The sequence below is a fragment of the Petaurus breviceps genome, unplaced genomic scaffold, assembly GCF_028583685.1.
Source record: "Petaurus breviceps papuanus isolate PSGF00001 unplaced genomic scaffold, PetGlider_PUasm1.0 37, whole genome shotgun sequence".
In the NCBI taxonomy this organism is placed as follows: Eukaryota; Metazoa; Chordata; class Mammalia; order Diprotodontia; family Petauridae; genus Petaurus; species Petaurus breviceps.
The window spans coordinates 102,541,448-102,563,280 of NW_027186296.1; the positions used below are offsets into that span (position 1 = coordinate 102,541,448).

Consider the following 21,833-nt stretch of genomic DNA (forward strand, 5'->3'; position numbering starts at 1 on the left):
GCCCCACTCTGTCTCTCCCCATCTCCTCTCATTATATTCCTCTCACCTCTTAATTTCACCTTTTAAGTATCGTCCCTTCCTGTTAAATTGGTCCCGTGCCCTCTATCTATGTATACCTGTAAACGTATATACACACATTCACATATGTATTCATATGCCCGCATACCCTCATATAAAGACATATATATACACACATACATATATATACATACACACATTATTTATATATATATATATATATATATATATATATATATATTTCTAATCCCTTCAACTACTGAGAAAAGTTTCATAAGTTACAATTATTGTTTTTCCATGTAGGAATGTTAATAGTTCAACTTTGGCCAGGTGGCTCAGCAAGCAAGAGCACCGGCCCCAGTGACGGGATGACCTGGATCAAATCCGGGCCCAGACACTCAGAACCACACCCAGAAACAACAACTGGCCGTGTAACCCCGAGCAAGCCACTCAACTCCGATTGCTTTAAAAAAAAAAATAGTTCAACTTTGATAAGTTCCTTATGATTTCTTTTCCCTGTTTACCTTCTCATGCTTCTCTTGCTTCTTGTATCTGAATGTCAAATTTTCTATTCAACTCTGGTTTTTTCAGCAAGAATGCTTGAAAGTCCTGTATTCCACTGAATGACCATATTTTCCCCTGAAACATGATACTCAGTTTTGCTGGGTAGGTGACTCTTGGTTTTAATCTCAGCTCCCTTGACCTCCGGAATATCACAATCCAGGCCCTTCGATCCCTCAGTGTAGAAGCTGCCAGATCCTGGGTTATCCTGATTGTGTTTCCACAATATTCAAATTGTTTCTTCCTGGCTGCTTGTAATATTCTCTCCTTAATCTGGGAATTCTGGAACCTGGCTATAATATTCCTAGGAGTTTTCTTTTTGGGATCTTTTTCAGGAGGTGATCAGTGGATTCTTTCAACCTCTATTTTGCCCTGTTCACAGCAGAAGTCCTCTGGAAAAGTGCTCTGTGTGTGACTTTACACCTCCCCCTCTCAAAACTAGAGAAAGCTATCAACAAAATAAACAAGAAGGAAGTTAAGGAGGTGAATAGAATGTTAGAAAAGTTAGATATAATAGACCCCTAGAGAAAATTGAATGGGGACAGAAATACATGTTTTTCTCAGTGGCACATGGCACCTACACAAAAATTGACCATGTATTAGGGCATAAAATATCATAATCCAATTCAGAAAGGGAGAAAAATTAAATTCATCTTTTTCAGATTATGATGCAATAAAAATTACATGTAATAAAAGGCCATGGAAAGACAGATTAAAATTAATTGGAAAATAAATGATCTAATCCTAAAGGATGAGTTGGTCAAAAAACCAAATCACAGAGACATTCAATAATTTCATCAGAGAGAATGACAATAACGAGAAAACATATCAAAGTTTATGGGATGCAGTCAAACAGTTCTTAAGGGAAATTTTCTATCTCTAAATTCTTATGTGAATAAAATAGAGAAAGAGGAGATCAATTAATTAGGCACACAACTAAAGAAGCTGGAAAAAAGATAAATTTAAAATCTCTAATTAAATTAAAAATTCTGAAAAACAAAGGAGAGATTAATAAAACTGAAAGTAAGAAAATTATTGAACTATTAAATAAAACTCAGAGCTGGTTTTATGAAAAAAGCAATAAAATAAATAAAGTTTTGATTAGTTTGATTTTATAAAAGAAGAAAACCAAATTATCCGTGTCAAAAATGAAGAGGGTGAATTCACCACAAATGAAGAGGAAATTAAAGCAATAATTAGGAGATATTTTGCATAACTGTATACTAATAAATCTGACAATATAAGTGAAGTGGATGAATTTACAAAAATATAAAGTGCCCCAGATTAAGAAAAGAGGAAATAAAATACTTAAGCACTAGATTTCATTTTCATTTTATTTTATATTAATTTTTTCTGATTTACATCATTCATTTCGGCCAGATTTTGAGTTACAAATTTTCTCCCTGTTTTTCCCCTAAAATAGCAGTACCACAGGATATCCCCTCCTCCAATCTGCTCTCTACCATATTTTTTCCCATACCCCTTTCAACTTTTCCAGTAGGGCATGGTAGATCTCTATGCCTCAGTGCCTGTATATCTTATTTCCCAATTACATGTAAAATAGTATTAATAATAGCATATATATATGTATATATTTAAACATTTGATTTTAAAACTTTGAATTCCATATTCATTCCCTTCATACCTTGTCACTGTAAAGGTTATGGGATTTAAAGATATTCCATGCCCCATTGGACTTGCTGAAGTAGCAGGAAGGGGTGGGGCAAGAGGAAGCGGAAGCCAAGCTAGAGTTCCTGCAGTGACTGGCAGTGGCGGGGGAAGCAGCAGCAGAAGCAGCAGTGGCAGCGGCAGTGGCAGCGGTAGAGACCAAGGTGGAGGTGGAGGCACAAACCCCTTTTTGAACCAGCCAGAATTTCTGCTAAGGACTCCTGCTGAGGACTGCCAGGGGTCAGGGCTGGTAGGAACATGCTTCCTGGATACTGAGTAGTTGCTGTGAGTGGGGAGAGGGAGACCTTTGCCTGAGGTAGCCTGTTCTGTTTTAAAGGCTTGAGAATGTGGGTGCTTTCTATTTTATCTACCTGTGCCAATTTCATAACTACTCTGATGGTTTTGACTTTCTTGTTTTAGGACTCAGTCATTTGGTGTTTTAATAAATGTTCTAGCTTCATCCCCCATATAGCAAGCCTGATATATTTTGTGATTAATAACCACATCAGCATATTTTTAATTGCCGGTGACGCCATTTTGTAGCAGCAAGCACCCCAGCATCCCTAGGGTGGCTGCCAACACAGGTTCTTGGATCTGCTTTGATAAAGGAAAGCAACTCAAAATAGGTTAACAAGCTTACTTTAATCAGTCAAATATGTATTGTTTACCTAGTTCAGGAGAAAAAGGTCAGCACCCCGAACTTCAGAGTATACAGACACAATTATCAAGACAGAGAAAGAGATAGATTTCCAAACTGTCCAACCATTATATCCATACCAAATCAACATCTGGGTTTTTTCAAAGCCAGGGGGCTCTCAACAAAGGCTTCCCAGAGTCTCATCTGATCAAATCACAGAACAATTCTCAAAGTGAGCCCCTAAACAGAGCCTCACATCAGGAATTATATAGCCTTCTCCTGGGTCAGAGAATGTAACAACCTTCTGGACCCACTGGCCAATCAAAAAGTATCTTCTGTAAAACAAGCCTCCCACCCCAGGCTCCAAGTGCACTTTAGCCTTGGGGAAGGGAAGATTTTCAAATTTACATTCCCATTACAGTCACCCACCCTTACAGGAAAGATAAGCAGTTCAGGATAGGTTGAACATGTGTGGCTAATGCAAAATAATAACATAGTAGATATATTGTAAAAGACTGACTATATTTCCCTCCTTCCTATCCCACCTCCCACTTGTTCTATTCTGTACTTTGATCCTATCACTTTTCAAAAGTGGGTGCTTCCAACTTCCCTCCCTGCCAGCCTGCCCTCCGTTCCATCATCCCCCCTCTCATCTCCTTCCCCCTTACTCTCCTGGAGGGTGAGATACCCTATTTAGTGTGTATTTCATTCCCTCCCCAAGCTAAATTCAATAGGAAGAGGGTTTACCCATTCCCTTTTGCCTTCCTATTCTTCCCCTCCATTGTAACCATTTTCCCTTGCCTCTTCTATATGAGAAAGTTTACCCCATTCTGTCTCTCCCTATCTCCTCTCATTATATTCCTCTCTCACCTCTTAATTTCACCTTTTAAGCATCATCCCTTCCTGTTAAATTGGTCCTGTGCCCTCTATCTATGTATACCTGTAAACATATATACACACATTCACACATGTATTTATATGACCATATACTCTCATACATAGACATTATGTGTGTGTGTATTTCTATTCCCTTCAACTATTTTCATACTAAGAAAAGTTTCATAAGTTACAATTATTGTTTTTCCATGTAGGAATGTTAATATTTCAACTTTGACAAGTTCCTTAAGATTTCTTTTCCCTGTTTGCCTTCTCATGCTTCTCTTGCCTCTTGTATCTGAATGTCAAATTTTCTATTCCACTCTGGTTTTTCCTTCAAGAATGCTTGAAAGTCCTCTATTCCACTGAATGACCACATTTTTCTCCTGAAACAGGATACTCAGTTTTGCTGGGAAGGTGATCATTGTTTTAATCACAGCTCCTTTGACCTCCGGAATATCATATTCCAAGCCCTTCGATCCCTCAGTGTAGAAGCTGTCAGATCCTGGGTTATTCTGATGGTGTTTCCACAATATTAAAATTGTTTCTTACTGGCTGCTTGTAATATTCTCTCCTTAATCTGGGAATTCTGGAACCTGGCTATAATATTCCTAGGAGTTTTCTTTCTGGGATTTTTTTTCAGGAGGTGATTGGTGAAGTCTTTCAACCTCTATTTTGCCCTTTGGTTCTAAAACATCAGGGCAGTTTTCTTTGAGAACTTCCTGGAGGATGATTTCTAGGTTCTTACTTTGATCATGGCTTTCAGGTAGTCCAATAATTTTTAAATTATCTCTCCTGGATCTATTTTCCAGGTCAGTGGTTTTTCCCATGAGATATTCACATTTCCTTCTATTCTTTCATTTGTTTGGATCTGTTTAACAGCATCTTGATTTCTTATAAAGTCATTAGTTTCCATTTGCTCCAATCTAATTCTGAAGCAATGAATTCTCCTCAGTGAGCTTTTGACATGCTTTTTCCATCTGGTAAATTCGGCTTTTTAAGGCATTCTTCTCCTCATTGCCTTTTTGAGTCTCCTTTGCCATTTCAGTTAGTCTGTTTTTTAAGGTGTTATTTTCCTCAGTCAGGCTGTTGACTCTCATTTCGTAATTTTCTTGCATCGTTCTCATTTCTCTTCCCAATTTTTCCTCCACTTCTCTTATCTACTTCTTAAGGACCTCTATGCCCTGCAACCAGCTCATATTTTCCTTTGAAGCTTTTGGTGCAGCAGTTCTGACTTCACTGTCTTCCTCCTGTTCCATGCTTTGCTCCTTTGTGTCCCCAAAATAGGAGTCTAATGTTGGAATCTTTTGTCTGCTGTGTTTCCTTTGCCTGGTCATGTCGTACCTCAGTCACTTGACCCCTGGGCTTTTTGCCACAGTAGGACTCTGCCACCAGACAGGGGTGCTTTTGTCCCAAACGCTGGGGTTTTCTCAGCTGCTGGAGGTATTAGATGGGTTCCCTCTCTATTAGGCCTCCACACACTCTGGCAAGCTTTACACATACCCCAGGACCTCCACACTAGACTGCAATCCATATCCAAGCAGTTTAAAGCAAGAGTGATTACCCCTCAGAATGGTTGCTTGGTCTCCCTACACTCTGGAGGCCAGGAGCTGAAGCTGCCAGGTGGTGCTGGCTGGCTGTGCCAGACATCTCAGCAGCTTTTCGCCCTGGGGCCAAAAGCCACGCACTCCCTCTTACTGGGTCCCAAAAGTCCAGACTGCACTGACCTCTCACTTTGTCCTTTGCATCTATGTGTTGATAATTCTGGAAACAGCCACAGCCGGGCTGTAGTCAGCGGGAGGTTAGCTTCTCTGTGTCATTTTGTGGGTTCTGCAGCTCCAAAGTTTGTTTCAGAGTCCCCTTTTTACATTGATTGGGGAAAGTTGAAGCCAGAGGTGCTTGGAGGTTGTGTTTCTACTCTACCATCTTGACTCCGCCCCCTTAGGTACTCCATTTCAAAAAAAAAAAAAAAGATTGAACAAGCCATCAATGAACTCCCTAAGGGAAAAAAAAATCTCTTGTGCCAGATGGATTTACAAGTGAATTGTACCAAATATTTAAAGAAAAAAAAATTTTTAAACCAATTGGGGTTAAGTAACTTGCCCAAGGTTACACAGCCAGTTTTTTTTTTTATTTTATGTGTGTGTGTGTGTGTGTGTGTTTGTTTTAAGTATCTGAGGCTAGAACCGATCCAGCGTCCAGGTCCTCCTGACTCTGGGCCGGTGCTCTTACTCACTGCACCACCTAGCTGCCACCTTTAAAGAACAATTAATTCTAATGTTATATAAGCTATTTTTAAAAATAGGTGAAAAAGTAGTTCCACTAAATTCCTTTTATTTCATAAATATGGCGCTGATACCAAGTCAGAAAGTTCCAAAATAGAGAAAGAAAATTATCGACTAACTTCCCTAATGGGTATGAATGGAAAAAATTTTAAATAAAATATTAGTAAAGAGATTATAGCAATTTATCAGTGAGATAATACACTATGACCAGGGGGGATTTGTACCAGGAATGCAGGGCTGATTCAATATTAGAAAATCAGCATAATTGACCATATTAAAAATAAAATTAACAGAAATCATAGTTATCTCATTAGATGCAGAAAACACTTTTGATAAAATACAGCACTCATTACTATTAAAAACACTAAAAAGCATAGGAATAAATGGAGTTTTCCTTAAAATGATGAGCTTTATTCAGCTAAAACCATATGCAAGCATTATATGTAATAGAGATAAGCTTTCCCAATAAGATTAGGAGGATGTTCATTATCACCACTATTATTTATTATTATACTAGAAATATTAGCCTTAGGAAGGAGAAGAAAAAAATCAAAGGAATTTTAATAGACAATGAGGAAACAAAACTATCACCCTTTGCAGATAATATGATGGTATACTCAGAAATTCTTAATCAACTAAAAAAACTACTTGAAATAATTGACAACTTTAGCAAAGTTGCAAGATATAAAATAAGCCTCACATAAATCATTGGCATTTTTATATATTTTCAATGAAGCACTGCAAGAGGAGATAGAGAAATTCCACTTAAAATAACTGTAGACAATATAAGCTATTAGGGAGTCTGTTTGCCAAGACAAACCCAGGCATTACAGGAACACGATTACCAAACACTTTTCACACAAAATGAAAAATTGGAAAAATAGCAATTGGTCATAAATAGGTCAAATTAATATAATAAAAATGAAAATTCAGTGTCACACAAATCAAACTACCAAAATTATTTTATAGAGCTAGAAAAAATAGTAACCAAATTCATGTGGAAAAACAAAAGGTCAAGAGCATATGAAGGGAATCAATGAAAAAATGCAAAGGAAGGTGGCCTAGCCATAAAAGATCTAAAACTATATTATAAAACAGTAATCAATCAAATCTATTTGTTACTGCCTAAAAAATAGAGTGGTGGATCAGTGAAACAGGTCAAGTACACAAGGCACAGTAGGCAATGATGATAGCAATCAATTGTTTGATAAACCCAAAGACTCCAGCTTCTTGGATAATAACTTACTATTTGACAAATCTTGCACTGAAAACTGGAAAATGGAATCACAGAAAGTAGGCATAGACCAACATTTCACAGCCTATAACAAGATAAAGTTGAAATGGGTACATGATTTAGACATAAATGGTAAAACCATAAGAAAATTTGGAGAGTAAGGAACCTGTCAGATATATGGAAAAGGGAAGATTTATGACAAAACAAGAGATAGAGAACATTATGAAATGCAAAATGAATAATTTTGATTACATTAAATTAAAAAGGTTTTGCACCAACAAAACCAATGCAACCAAGATTAGAATGGAAGGAGAAAGCTAGGAAATAACTTTTACTGCCAGTGTTTTTTATAAAGACCTCATTTCTAAAATTTGTAGAGAATTGAGTCAAATTTATAAGAATACAAGTCATTCCCCAATTGATAAATGATCAGAGGATATGAACAGGCAGTTTTCAGATGAAGGAATTAAATCTGTTTGTAGTCATATGAAAAAAATGCTCTAAATTACTATTAATTAGAGAAATGCGAATAAAAACAACTGTGAGGTACCACCTCATACGTATCAGATTGGGTAATATGAAAGAAGGACAAAATGATAAATGTTGGAGAAGATGTGGGGAAATTAGAACACTAATACATTGTTGGAGAAGTTACGAACTGATGTAGCCATTTTAAAGAGCAATTTGGAACTATGTCCAAAGGGCTATAAAATTGTGCATACCCTCTGATTCAGCAATACTGCTGCTAGGTTTATATTCCAAGACATCCAAAAAAAGGGAAAAATATCTATTTACATAAAAATATTTCATAGCAGCTCTTTTAGTGGTGGCTAAGAATTGGAAATCAAAGGGTTGATCTTCAATTAGGAAATAGCTGAACAAGTTGTGGTATACAATTGTAATGGAATATTATTGTCCTGTAAGAAATAACAAGCAGGATCATTTCAGAAAAACCTGGAAAGACTTACATAAACTGATGCTGAGTGAAGTGAACAGAACCAGGAGAACATTATACACAGTAACAGTGACAGTGTGCAATGATCAACTATGATAGACTTAGCTCTTCTCCACAATACAATTACAAAAAATTCATGATGGAAAATGCCATCCACATCCAGAGTAATAACTATGGAGTCTAAATGCAGATCAAAGCATATTATTTTCACTTTTTTCCTGGTTTTTCATTTTTGTTCTGATTCTTCTTTCATAATAGGAATAACGTGGAAACATATTTAACATGATTGCACATGTAAAGTCTATATCAGATTACTTACTTCTTTAGGATAGGGGGATGGAAGGGAGAGAGGGAAAAACAGTTGAAACTCAAAATCTTAAGAAAAATGAATGTTGAAAACTATCTTTACATGTGATTGGAAAAAATACTATTAAGTGCAAAAAACCATATGGCAAGAGGATGAGTTATATATAATGCCTGTTGTCCTGTCCTTGTATTAAGGATGCCTATAAAGGATAAGTTCATATCTTACTACTGTTTTTCAACCACAAAATTAGCTATTTTATGCACCTTTGGAATAGTCTATAAACTCTCTTCAACTCTTTCAACTTTTCAATGCCCTATTGTTTTGTTTTGTTTTTAAAGCAATTGGGGTTAAGTAACTTGCTCAAGGTTACATGGCCAGTTATTTTGTGTGGATGCTAAAAAAGGAATTTTTGCAGGATAGACTTATCCTAAGAAGATTTTGACCTAAACCCTATAAAAATGATGGAAGAAATATAAAATGGTAGTTTATATAATTACATGTACATTTCTTTGTATATAGATAATAGTTCACACATTTAATGTACTTACACACAAAATTGTATGAATTATCATTATTATAGTTCTCTTATTCTTTCATCTTTTATGGGATTTGAGTCTAAGTTATATTTATAGACACACATCTATACACACATGTATATATAGTGATATATTTTATAATATATCTATATAGTTATAAATGCATAGTCATATTAACTATATACACATATAAACATACTATGTATGTGTATATGCATTATGTATGTGTGTATGTGTGTGTGTATATATGTAGTGTTTTGTCCCTGTTTGAAATAGAAGACTATTGAAGCTCAACTATGTTAACTAACTTGTGTAAGCCTGACAGAGAATAAGTGTCAGAGCCAGGACTCTTCCAAGTTTCCTACCCCCACCCCAGTTCAGCATTCTTTCTCCTATACCCCACTACTTCATAGATTCTTTCAACTCTTCAATGCCCTATAGTTTTTTTTAAAGCAATTGGGGTTAAGCAACTTGCTCAAGGTTACACGGCCAGTTATTTTGTGTGAATGCTAAGTATCTGAGGCCGGAACCCATCCCGGTCTCCCGACTCTTACTCACTGAGCCACCTGGTCGCCCCCTATAGTTTGTTTTGAGGTCACCATCATTATATGTATAAAACCTATGCCTATGAGACACTTAATAGATTGTGTATCTGTAGATATTTCAGTTTCCTAGCTAGTGGTTCACATTTGAGATTTACAATTAATTGGAAGCTCTCATTTGAAAAAGCACTATTTGGACTGAACTTAGCATCTCATTAGTGAAGAAAACTCCCAGTGCTAAATTTGGACATGAATGTGGTGGGACCAATACATATAGAAATTGTTGAATCCTGAACCCACTCTCCCCCTGGACTGAGAATATGCTCTTCCCCAACCTCTGCTGTTTGGGGGAAAAAACATACTTCTGTTCTTGCTATATTCTTTAAGTAAATGACCCATTGTTAAATCAATGTTAATTGATTGAATGGCACTGGAGCACTAATCACTTTTGGATAATAGTGGTGGAGCCACACCAGAATTGGAGCTTGAGTTGATAGCTTTGAAGAAGAAACATCCCCACTCCTCAGGGTAACCATAGAACCTGAAGGTGAAGATGTAGCTAGCTTTGTTCTGAGAGACTGAGGCCAGTGCAATCACTACATCTCTATGAGAAAGGCTATTTAAACTAAGGTTTGTGATAGTAATGGCATTTAAAGATTCCCCTGTATTGGCTTAGTTTTTCAAACTGATTGTGTTAAAACCCAGAGCTTGTTAATCCCACCTGTGGGATGGAATTGTTGATGTGAAAAGAAAGTCCTGAACTGGGAGGAGATTTTTGGAGAGACAAGAGAGAGGCGGAAGATCTTTTTGGAAGCAGCACCTCGTGGAGAGAGAGAGACTAAGAGAATTGCTGGTGGCCGCTTTGAATTGCCCTGGACTTTTGAGACCTGCCCCATGAGCTGCCAAGGACTGAGGAGACATGGCTGCTTTGCTGGTACTTTGTCTGTCTGTTTTGATGTTCTTTTGCCAGATTTGTCCACTGGTGAAAGACAGTCCTTTTGTTGAAGAAGTCCTGGAACCTGGCTGTTCGCTAAGAAGCCCTGAGACTGTCCTGCAGACAGAGAGTGAATACTGTCCACTGGTGAGGGACAGTGCTGTTGTTGCAGGGATCTGGAGACTGTCCTGCAGACAGAGTGAATACTGTCCACTGGGGAAGGACAGTGCTGTTGTTGCAGGGGTCTGGGAGCCTTTCTGTTGGTTCAGAAGCCCTGAAGAAGGATTTTCTTGTTGTATGTTTACAGAAATCCTGGGAGAGGGTTTTGCTGATGTGTTCAGGGCTTCTAGGACTGTTCTACAGACAGAGGATGAATTCATGAAGGGACTGGCAATGTATCTTATGGCCTTGCTAAGCCTTGTCTCCCCAGGAACTAATATTGCTGAGAACTTGCCTCGAGTCAAGATGAAGAAAAGATCTCCATTTGGGTATTAAGTGCTGTGTTTAAACTTGATGTAACTCTGGGGTAGATTCAATTGTGATCCAGGGGTGGGGAACTTTTGACCTTATGTTTGGAAACTAATCTCCATTTGAGAAGAGGGGCTTTGTGGTGGATTAAATTAAGGTATAGCCTAGGGGTGGAGAAGTATTTAGAACAGAGACTTTGTAATTGATTGAATGATTGGAAGGTGCTGGGGTGGGGTAGTACTTGGAGATTATTTAATCACACTTAGTAAATGCTGTATTTTGAATGATGTCATGTTTTGATCTTCTCTGTTCTTGATTTGTCACTGAATAAAATAGAGAGCACCTATGCTGGTATTTTGAACCTGGGAAGTTGCCTTTGCTTGGCATTACATTACAAGGTTACATTTACATGTGTGCATATTGGTTCCCTAGAGAATGTGGACACTCTCTGAAGCCAGGGACTGTTTCATTTCTATCTTGATATCTTAGTGCCTCGTACAGAGCCACACAATTAGTGGGTGCTAATTAAATGCTGGCTTATTGGTTAAGCAATTGACAGTGAAAGGAAGGTAAAATACAGCACCATAGTTTGAGGGGATGGTAACACCTAATCAAAGATTTTTTAAGGATAAGATGGGGATATGCAATCATTTGGATCTCTGTTTAGTGTCATTCTCCTAAATTTCTACACTCCTCTAGATTAGATTTTTATGTGAAGCCCCCAGCATTTCCAGACATGACACAGTTTCAGGAGAATGCACATTCAAAATAATCATTACAAACCATGTCATTTATAATTTTCAAAATTATTATGATTATATATGAGACATGGGGAGAGAAGCAAAGTCATTTTCTTTAACTCCCATGAGAAAGAAAAATATCACTTTTCTGGGGAGCTCTGCATAAAATTTCTTTGGATTAGGGGTGGCCAGGTGGCTCAGTGAGTAAGAACACTGGCCCCAGTGTCGGGATGACCTGGGGATCAAATCCGGGCTCAGATACTTAGCACCACACCCAAAAAATAACTGGCCATGTAACCTTGAGCAAGTTACTTAACCCCGATTGCTTTGAAAAAAAAATTTCTTTGGATCTCCTAAGTAAAAGGGTCAGCATGGTATGGGATTTGCTACAATTTTTGGTGTAGATTTAAGTTTTAATAAGATATCTGCACTAAGATTTTGGGGAAGTCCTATAGGATAAAAACAGCACTGGCATTGGAGTCGGAAGTCACTGTTTCACTGTGTTTCAGTCCCACTTACTAGATGTGTGGCTTTGGGTAAGTTACTGTCTTTCTGAGCCTCAGTTTCCTCTACTGTAAAATGGAGATTCCTCTTCTAAGATTGTCCTCCAATGCTTCATTGTGAATTACCCTGAGTTGTTACCCTGTGTTGTCAGAGACTATGTTATTAAGTCCTACCAAGTGGGTATCTTGAGCATCTGTCCATTGGGGGGGCTATCAACTCAGAATTAACTTGGCTAAGATTGGAGAGAATCATTATCAGAATGTATTTTTTATTTGCATGGTGTAAGGCTTAAGAACTGTCAAATAATCTACTTATGTGTGCATGGATTTCAACAGAAGTCAATGGAAAGATTATTCACATGACTGAAATCACAGAACTTTTCAAGTGTTAAATAAAATGGATACTATATTACTTTACCATCTTTGTGGGTTATTTTGAAGAAATCGCTCAGAATTATAAAGTGCTTCATAAAAATGAGTTATCATCATCAATATCATGGATCCATACATTTATAACTAAAATCTTGAGACAAATATAAAGAATTTCAAAGACTATTGAACATGTCAGAATGAGATGGTTTTACATCCTGACGTTTATCCACTCTCATATCTGGGACAACACAATGAAGAAAAAGTCTCCAAAGTTTAAGGTACTAGCCAGATGCTAACTGACTGGATGTTTAATGTCTAGTTGGGGCACCTTTTCTCCAGAGTAATGTGAAGATTACATTGTTTGGCATATGTCCTTGTTTATTCCATTTCCCCAAACCTCAAATGGAGGCATAGCACGGAAGATCACTCTGGTCTCATTAGGTGTCTCCTCATAATTGCTGGTTTGAAAGCAAGCTAAAGACAGTAACCCTCATAGAAATAAAACCCAAAGAGAAAGAGAACAAGAAAAAATGAGTAGGAGTGGGATAATTACATGCTTGTGACTCTGACAGTAAGAAAAAGAAAACAGAGGAGCAGATGGTGTCTAAGCCTAAAGAAAATTTTAAATGAAACTGAACTCAGACAATTTGTAATCAAAGGAAACCATGCTTATGTTTTTGGCCTAACCGCTAGTTAGGCATTCTGTTTCCAAAAAGATGCAAATAGCAATTTTACCTGAAAATTGGATCCCAACATTTCTGTTCCTCCTCTTGTATCACTTTAGCAGATATACAGCTAAGCCCCAGCCAGGGTTCCAAAGAAGCTTATTATCTTTGTTCAGGTTTCCTGGGAACCAACCAATAATGAGCAGGGACTTCTAGATTTTGCCCTCCTCCCATTTCTTTCTTCTTTGGTCAATAATATCTCGTATTTATACAATGCTTTATTAACAGCTTTCCTCAAGATATGTCAAGTAGGCAAGGTAGGTATTGTCCCCATTTTACAGATAAGGACACTGATACAAACCATGAAAGCTGGCCAAATTCACACTACTAGCAAATGTTGAAGCTGGGACTTGAACCCAGATTTTCAGCTGCAATTTCAGTGTTTAAAACAACAAGAAAAATTTTTTAAATCATGCATATACCTTTCAAGATTTATAAAACATTTTAAAATGATGCTGGGAGATATACATATATATGAGTATGTGTGTGTATATATATATATGTGTATGTGTATGTATATATACACATATGTATATATAAATATATCTCTTTCAGTTTCCTTATTTTATAGCTGAAAAAATGGAGGTAAAGTGAGATAAAGTGACTCGTTCACGTTCATATAGATATTCTGTGTTAGAGTTAGGACTCAGGTCTTCTTCATTCTACAGGGACACTGCTCTGTGGTGCCTTTCTTTGTTCTCCAGAAATAATACTAAGCCATCAACAAAAGGCCTCATTCAATGCAATTAGTCAAAATTCTGGGTCTCCAAGCACAATTCTGAAAATATTCCCCTTTCTTGTCTACCACACACAGGAAGCCTTTGTTCCTTACCCTGCAGGGTTCAGGGTGGGTTCCTATTATGGATCCCCAAGAATCTTGGGGATGTTTGAGTGGTAACTGCCCCAAAACCCCCCCTCCAAATTGGTTAATTTTGGGGGGGGGGGGGAAGAAGCCTAGAGCATAAAAAGGATTAAAAATAAACTAGATCCTTTCCCTCCAGGAACAGTCCTCACAAATCCTCAAGCTTTATTTAGAATTGTTCATAGAATCTCACAAAATTATAGACTGTTAGAGTCAAGAGGGACTGTAGCAGCAAGCACCCCAGTGTCCCCAGGGTGCCTGCTCACACAGGTTCTTGGATCTGCTTTGTTAAAGGAAAGCAACTCAAAATGGGTTAACAAGCTTACTTTAATCAGTCAGACATATATCGTTTACCTTGTTCAGGAGAAAAGGTCAGCACCCTGAACCTCAAAGTATACAGGCATAATTATCAAGACAGAAACATCAAGTAGACAGATTTCCAAACTGTCCAACCATTACATCCATACCCAGTCAACATCTGGGTTTCCACATTCTGGGTTTTTCAAAGCCGGGGGACTCTCAACAACGGCTTCCCAGAATTCAGATCAAATCACAGAACATTTCTCAAAGTGAGTCCCAAAACAAAGCTACACATGAGGGCTTATATAGCCTTCTCCTGGCTCAGAGAATGTAACAACCTTTTGGACCCACTGGCCAATCAAAAAGTATCTACTGAAAAACAAGCCTCCCTCCCCAGGCTTCTGGTGCACTTTAGCCTAGGGGCAGGGAAGATCTTTAAAATTTACATTCGCATTACAGGGACCTACCTTTCAAGTCATCTCTCAACTCACTTATTGTACCAATAGTGAAATCTGAATCTGGAGAAGTTGGATTACTTGCTGAAGTCCACACAGATGGTAAGGTGTATAGTGGAACTTGAAGTGGGTCATCAGACAGTTTGCTTGTTAGAGGCCTGTTGGGAGGATGATGTTCCTGCTAACTCTTAGGATGCCCAGCTGCCCCTCATTCATATATTCATGTAAAAACTATCTAGTCTTGTCACAGTAAACACCATTATAAGGAAAATCTCTTTCGAAGGAAAAGATATAAGAAGGGGCTACATAGTTCAAAGAAGTTTTAACATAACCACATTTCAGTTCACTAAAATAAAACCTAGGACAGTCCCTTGGAGTATACAATGTTTAACAATCAGTCAATACTTGCTTCCAAAGCACATTTTATGTGTATCAAATGGCTCCAGGTGTTATGAAATTTATAAAGAAATATAATGTGATTCCTATTCTCATGGAGCTTGAATTCTTGAAATGTAAAATTTTAGAACTAGAAAGGATCTTAGCACAAACTATTTTCTAAAGGGAGAAACTGAGAACAGTTAAGTTCTCTGTGAAATTAAATGAATCAATTAGGGTTACAACACTAGGAAGTGGAAGAACTCTCATTCAAACCCAGGTCTTCTGAGCTCAAATCCAGTTCTCTTTCTAATTTATATAGAAAGGAGGCACTAGCATCATACACACACACACACACAAACACACCTGCGTGTATACACATAAAATTAACAATATATAAAAGTACCTTTTAAATGCCGTGGTAGTTTTGGGAATCAATCAGTCCATGATAATTAGCTTGCTCTTCCAAAGATGTCCAAATGTGGTATCCAAAATGCTACATAGACCCATCTTGGCCACCATTTTGCTGTGGCAGGGGCAGAATTGTGTAGCACTGGACATTGATACAATGTGGTATTTCAGAGAAAGCATGGCTCAAGAGCTTCTGGGTAAAGGAACATTTGACCTGAGCTTTGAAGGATGAACAGAATTTGGAGAACTAGGTTAGAGGAGAAAGAAGAATACCATTTCAGCATTTTAGCATCAGCTAAAATGCAGACGTAGGAAAACATGAGAAAAATTTAGTAGATAAAAAAATTAAGTTGGGTTGGAATAATGTGGTTTGCAGAAGAGCAGTAGAGAAAAAGACTAAAGAAGTAGGTTGGAGCCATTAGGTGGAGAGTTTTGTCAGATGCTGGATCTGATGAGGTCCTTGGAGAACCTGAGGGGAGTAGAGTTTCTACTTCCTGTCAGTGTGAGATTCATCATTTCCTTTGCTACCTGGATCCTCAACTCTAGATCTGCTTTGTCCATGACTTGGACCCTGCTCTTTGACCTCTATTCCTCTTTTCCCTGATCGAGCTGTGTTTGCACAATAATGCAGGGTCTCCCCCGCCCCACACACACACACTTCCTTGACTCATCTTCACTTGATGAGATTACAAGGCACCTTGTTCCCCTATTCAGTTGAATTCCCCTGGTTTGTGGTTGTTTTTATTTGTGGATTATGACTTTCTCTCCATATGGCATTTCTGTAACCTCGAGGGCTTTTCAGCTGCTAAGACAGGTGCTACTGATGCAGGAGAATGTCACAGTGCCTTGTTTATTAACCAACTAAATCCCTGGGTTTGACCTAGAGTTATATTGTGTAATAGGATCATTGGATAATGGATTTAGAGCTGAAGCAGACCCCAAGAGGCATATAGACCAATTCTCTTATTTTAAAGATGAGGAAACTGAGATCAAGGGAAGTTAAGTGACTTGATCAAGGTCAAATAATGAAGGTCAAGTAATGAATGCTGGGCTTGAACTTAGATTTTCTTACTTCTAAGCAAGTGTTTTTTTTTCCTATTATACCCCTTAAACTCTTAGACATACTCATTTCCTTCAAGACTCAGCTTAACTGTCAGTTTACATGAAGCCTTTCCTGATCACCAGTGGCTAGTGCCCTTTATGCCCCAAATAATTGTGTGTGTGTGTGTGTGTGTATGTGTGTGTGTACAGGACAGATAGGTGGCATAGTGGATAGAGTGTCAGCTATAAAATTAGGAAGACTCCACTTCCTGAGTTCAAATCTGGTCTCAGACTCTTACTAGCTGTGTGACTCTGGGCAAGTCACTTAACTCTGTTTCTTTATCTGTAAAATGAGCTGGAGAAGGAAATGGCAAACTACTCCAGTATCTCTGCCAAGAAAACCCCAAATGGGGTTACGAGGAGTTGGGCATGACTGAAATGAAACAACCACTATACATATGTGTGTTTGTATATATACATATGTACACATGTGTGCATCTGTGTTTCTGTATGTATATGCATATCAATTTATACCTACATGGGTGTGTATATATCTGTGTATATATATATATATATGTGTATGATATGTGGTTTATCCTAATAAAATGTATTTTCCTAGAGAACTGTGGCTCTTTTCCTCTTTACTTTGCATCCCTAATCCCTCATAACATGTCTAGCATATATTAGACACTTAGATAAAAACTAATTGATTGACTGTACCAAGGTTGATAGTGCCAGACCAAAGAGTTGAAAAATTACCCTGCAGACAATGGAAAATGGGGAGCACTTAAACATTTTTGAGCAGAGGAGTGCCATGATTAAAATGTTATTTAGGGCTGGCCATCTTCAAGATGATGTTATCCCCAAATAAACAGAAGGCAATCTGTTCTCCTCAAACATTCCATTCCATATTCATAGCATCAGAAGATGTGGAAGGGACCTCAAAAATTCTCTACATCTCATCTGATATTGGTAGAAACTGAAAATCAGAGTGGTTTAGTGACTTCCTAAGGTCACATAGAAAGTGTCACAGTTGGGTTTAGAATCTTGATTTCTAATGTTGTGTTTGTTACAGTTGTTGTTCAGTTGTGTTTGTCTCTTTGTGACCCCATTTAGTGTTTACTGACAAGGATCCTGAAGTTATTTGCCATTTTCTTCTCCAGATCATTTTATAGATGAGGAAACCAAGGCCAAGAGGTTAAGTGACCTGCCCAGGGTCACACAGCTAGTAAATGTCAGAGGCCAGATTCGAATTTAGGAAGAGGAGTCTTCCTAACTGTAGGCCCAGAACTCTATCCACTGAGCCACCTATCTGCCCTCTAATCTTGTGTAAATTGAGCTATATACCATGAAGAAACATTTAGGCAGTATGTGACTAGGTCACTTACTCTAAAGAGCTCTTTCCATTCTTGGTGATGCCATTTCAATATCAGAAATGAAACTGATACATTCAGTGTGAATGACTTTGGTGTTATATTTTACTTCTATTTTAAAATGCAGGTGCACATGTTATTTATTGCTAGTTTTACCTCAGTCCAGGAGTAGCCAATTATCCTATTAAAGCAATCATGTATCTAGAATAATGATCATGTTGAAGAGAAATCTAATTTCATTACACATCAGTAGCATGAAGGCATTTTATTTCTCCTTTTAAAGCTATCTAGTACAAAAAATGAGTATTTTTTTTCCTTAGAGAAAGCATATGAATTCTAGAGTTCTCCAATTACATCTAACCATAGTTTTGTCTACTTAGAAATGGGGCAAGAAAGTAATGAAGTTGTGACATTTGGCAAGGCAGGGCTCTAAAGGGTAATATATAACAGAAGTCCACAAATAGTTGAGAGTAGAATGTTAGGATTCTTGTTTCAAAGTAATTGTAGAAAGCAAATGATCATGGAATTATTTAAAAGGAAATAGCAATAGCATCTTTTGAATAATCGTCCTACCCAGTTCTTCTTTTCCTTTAAACAATCTTCTAATGGCATGTCCATCGTGATTCTTGGTATCAAACCATTCTTAAAAGATCACAAATTTCAGATACTCTTCAAAGAAGCCAGTAATTGATACTATGAGTGATAATTTCCCTTGTACTAAGGTCTTCTGAAATTATTAGCATCTATGCAATTGACTTTCATAAGAATCTGAGGAATTCATATTCTGAAACAGGGAGCCAGACTCAGTCATATATATATATATAAACATGAGTATGCATAGATATGTATGTTACATATAATGCACAAACCCACATATAGGCATATACACATATATATGTACATATAGTATATATGTATGTATATCCTTAGATATTCATGAAAGTTCATTGATGCTAATAATTGCAGTAGACCTTAATACAATGGAAATTGTCGCTCATAGTACCAGTAATTGACTGCTTCAAAGGCTTATCTGAAATGTGTGATCTTTTAAAACATGATTGAGTTCCACAAAGTAATATGGCCATCATATGGCCATATACATAGACATAGACATACACAAACACAAAGACAGTTGTGATCAGAACATGAGGTTGTACTTAATATAAAATTTTTTCCACAATAAAATTCTAACTGGGACCCTCTCAGTCTTCAATTGGGTTCTAATTTCCTTTATTATATTTGTGCATATGTGTATAACAGTCATCAGGAATTGCTCACCAGAAGCTATCACTGTCCCTTGGCCAACCTCAGGTCAGCCAGTTGCTAACTTTTGTTTCTAATCCACAGTGTAGGCCAGGCTCTCATGCCCCCTCTCCTACACTGGCCCTCTAAGTATAGAAAGCTGGGTGCAGGAAACTGTTTCGATAATTAAATCTTGCTCCTACCTTCTTTTCCACTGTGATCCCCACTAGACTATGTGTGATCTAAAGAACATGCCATTTCTTTATAAGAGCCAACTAGTGCAGAATGGTTGTTTGTAATTAGAAATGGCTCCTTGATTGGTGTGTGAGACAGAACTTAGTTGAGACATATTCTGCATATATTTATGGACGTATATTAAGTGCATATATTGCCTTTACTGCCTTCCTTCATTAATTAGAATGCAAGATTCTTGTGAGAATGGATTGTTTAATTCATTATGTTTATATTTTCAATACTTCACAGTGCCTGGAAAACAGTAATAATAATAACAAATAGTAATAAAATAAATGCTTATTGATTGATTGTTTGATCCCAGCATCCCCAGGAACATAGACGAGGGCTCAGAAGGTTGTGAAAGCATAAATGGATGCCTAGAGAGACTCAGCCTCTTGCTTAAGGTCATACAAGTAGGAGACAACAGAATCAGAACTCAAATTCCAGAGCTTTGTCCACTCCAGTGGCTATAAAACAATGCTTGGTGAGATTCAAAGGGGTTAGAGCTGATGGTGAAGAATCAGGTAAGGCTTCATGAAGTTGTAAGGATTTGATTTGGCCTTTGAAGGGTGGGCATGAATTAAGCAGGTGAAATGGAACAGGAAAAACATTCCAGGCCTGGAGAATAGTGCAAGCAAAGCCATTAAGATGAATGCTTGGTGTCACATTTGAGGGACAGACAATGAACAAGAAATTTCTCTTCCCAATCATTCTCTCTGATGCAAGGTGACCCTCAGGGTGCTGTCCTGAGTCCTCTTCTGTTCTCCATTTATTACCCCTTCATTTGGTGATCTCATTAGCTCCTGTGGATTTAATCACTGTCTATAGGTTAATGATTCTGTGATCTAGCTATCCTGCCCAGACTGTCTGCTGACCTCCTATCTCACATCTCCAGCTGTCTTTCTGACATCTTGAACTGGATGTCTTATAGACATCTTAAGCTCAACACATTCAAAACCAAACTTGCTATGTTTTCCCCTCTAAATCCACACCCTCTCCTAACTTTTCTGTTTTTATTATAAAGGACAACACCATCTTCCAATTCCCTCAGATTCACAACCTAGGAGTTATCTGGGAATCCTCACTATCTCTCACCTCCCACATCCGTTCTGTGGCCAAGGCCTGTCAATTTTACCTTGACAACATCTTTCCAATAAACCCCCTTCTTTTCTGACATTGCCCCGACCCTAGTTCAGGCTACCATCCCCTTGTGCCTAGACTGCTGCAATCGCTGCTGGTAGGTTTTCCTGCCACAAGTCTCTCTCTCCACTCGAATCCATACTCCACTCAACAGCTAAAGGGGTTTTCCTAAAACTCACTCGTAGTCACAACCCACACCTTCCTACTCAGTACACCCCAATATCTCCCTATTGCCTCTAGGATCAAATACAAAATGCTCTACTTGGCATTCAAAGTCCTTCATAACCTAACCCCCTCCTACCATTCCAGGCTTCTTGCACCTTGCTAACTGCCATGTACTCTTAGATCCAGTGACATTGGCCTCCTGGTTGTTCCACAAATAAGACTCTGTATCTCTAAGCTCTTGGCATTATCTTTGGCAGTTCCCCATTCATGCAATACTCTCCTCTTCTGTTCTTATTACTTGTCTTCCCTGTTTCCTTAAGTCCCTTCTAAAATCCTAGATTCTATAGGAAGACTTCCCCAGACACTCTTAATTCTAGTGCCTTTCTTCTGTTCCTCTTTATCCTCTATAAGCTTGCATTGTACATAATTGTTTTCATGTTGTAAGCTCCTTGAGGGCAGGGACTGTCTTTTACTCCCTTTTGTATCTCTAAAATTTAGTACAGTGCCTGGCACTTAGAAGGGTCCTTAAATAAGATTTATTGATTTATTCATTGGATCATTTCAATCTAGGTCTTAATTTTTGTTGTTGTTGATTCCACGTCTGCCTTCTCAGTAGCTGGGATTATGGTAAAGAGTGAGGAGCTGATGACTTCTCATATTCTTAATTATTCTTTGTATCCCTCTAAATCTGAAATTCTATCACATGGTAACTGGTCAAAAACATATATGTTACCCACAATACACTCATCACCCTGAGACTGAAAGTGATATAACACTCAGCCCCCGAGAGCTTTTGTGAGGCAGAAGTAGTAGGTGCTGCAGCACCTGACGGAGAAAGAGAGAGAGAGAGAGAGAGAGAGAGAGAGAGAGAGAG

General features: G+C 37.9%; 1 pseudogene; it reads left to right on the plus strand.

Moving 5' to 3' along the window:
• Positions 1–20,144: 20,144 nt before the first annotated feature.
• Positions 20,145–21,833, plus strand: part of LOC138168369 (PR domain zinc finger protein 1 pseudogene) — a 9,192-nt pseudogene continuing 7,503 nt past the window's right edge.